This window comes from Prionailurus bengalensis, chromosome D4 (genome assembly GCF_016509475.1).
Source record: "Prionailurus bengalensis isolate Pbe53 chromosome D4, Fcat_Pben_1.1_paternal_pri, whole genome shotgun sequence".
Classification (NCBI taxonomy): Eukaryota; Metazoa; Chordata; class Mammalia; order Carnivora; family Felidae; genus Prionailurus; species Prionailurus bengalensis.
In genome coordinates, this window is record NC_057359.1 from 49797937 (window position 1) to 49799501 (window position 1565).

At 40.1% G+C, this 1565-nt stretch overlaps 1 pseudogene; it reads left to right on the top strand.

Annotated features, from left to right (window-relative positions):
* The first annotated feature begins 1098 nt into the window (after positions 1–1098).
* On the top strand, positions 1099–1194 carry LOC122475496 (annotated as a pseudogene).
* Positions 1195–1565: the final 371 nt, after the last annotated feature.

The following is a 1565-nucleotide window of genomic DNA, read 5'->3' on the forward strand; positions in this document are numbered from 1 at the left end:
TGTTTGCAAAGAGTGGCATTAAAAATCCTCTGCCAAGCTGGCCCCTGGAAATGGTACCTGGAAAGACTCGGTGCCTGTGGCTGTTAAAGAGAAGCCACAATTGCAGAGCCGACCCGTATTCCTGGACACTTGAGCTGTAAATCTCTATCACGCCCCCCCACCCCCTGCCCAAAATCTCCTGTTCTGACCTAACTTTATCTCCTTAAAAGCATATAAGTGAAAGTAGCCAAACTCGGGTCTTTATAGACCAAAACGGAAAGATTAATATATGAGATGTCTCATAACATCCTTTCTCTGCTGCAATAAATCTTCCTATGTATATTGGCAGTCAGCTCATTTCTAGCATGTTATTTTCTGCAGAGGCCATTTTAAAAGAGGAAAAAGACTAGTCAAGGGAATCGGTGGGGAAGGGGAAGAAGAAAGAAAAGAAAGAAAAGAAAGAAAAGGAATGGGAAAGAGTCAGGGTTCTGGGGAAAGGGTATAGAGAAGGTTAAAGGGAGCAAAACGGTAAATGTCGAAATTACCTACTGTTCTTCCTTTGAATTCCGTTGAAACAGAAGGGATCCTACAAAGACCTGAATAACATTCATAGAAATCACAGACCCTGGCATCTTGACTTGAGGACCTCTTCAGTCAGGCCCAGGTCTCCAGAGGCTTCTTATGGATACAAAACAACTCACAGAAAACACCTGTCAGAGATGTCACTGTCATTTAGGAAGGACCCTTTCCCCCCTCGGTCTATATGTCTATTTATGACAAAGAGAAATGCAAATTGTGATCACTATTATCCAACCTCAGTAAACAGGTAGGGAAGGATACATGGGTCCTTAACAAAATCTGCTTTAAAGATTTTTGACTTTGCCTTTAATCTACCCACTAAATTGTCTGTTTTATGTTCAAAAGTAAATTGAAATGCTCAAAATATTGATGTAATATCATATCCATTATTTGAACTAGGTACAAGAGCTCATTTGGGGATCCGTTTATTGTCTTTATATTGTTATTAAAACTATTACCCAAATCCTAATGCTCTGGAGACCCACAATATATTCTTTCCTGCATATACCATCCTTATTCCTTCCAAACATCTCCTTTTCTGTGCTCTCTTCGCCAGCACATACACTAAAACTGGAATAACATACAGAGAAGGTTAGCATGGTCCCTGTGCAAATTCATGACCCATTCCATATTTTTCTCAATTAAAAAATAATAAAGTTTATTAATTTTTTTAAGAAGCAGTTTTAAGGTGACCTTTTCTGTGGTGCCTTGGCAATCATCTTCCCTCCTGCCGACTCCTTTAGTCAATGGAGTCACACTGATAAGAGCAGAGAGATTGAGGTCCACACGTCCTCACAAGAGGGGGATTTTGAGTTGGGAACCTGCTGCACCCAGAGACTCTTTCTAAAATGTGAATCTGATCATGAGACTCCCCTGTGTAACACCATTCAGTGATTTCGTATTGCCCTTCAGATAAAATCACATTCCTGCTGTGTGGCTACTGGCAAGTTATTAAACTTCTTTCTGGCTCAATTTCCTCTTGTATAAAATGGTGATAATAATCGTGA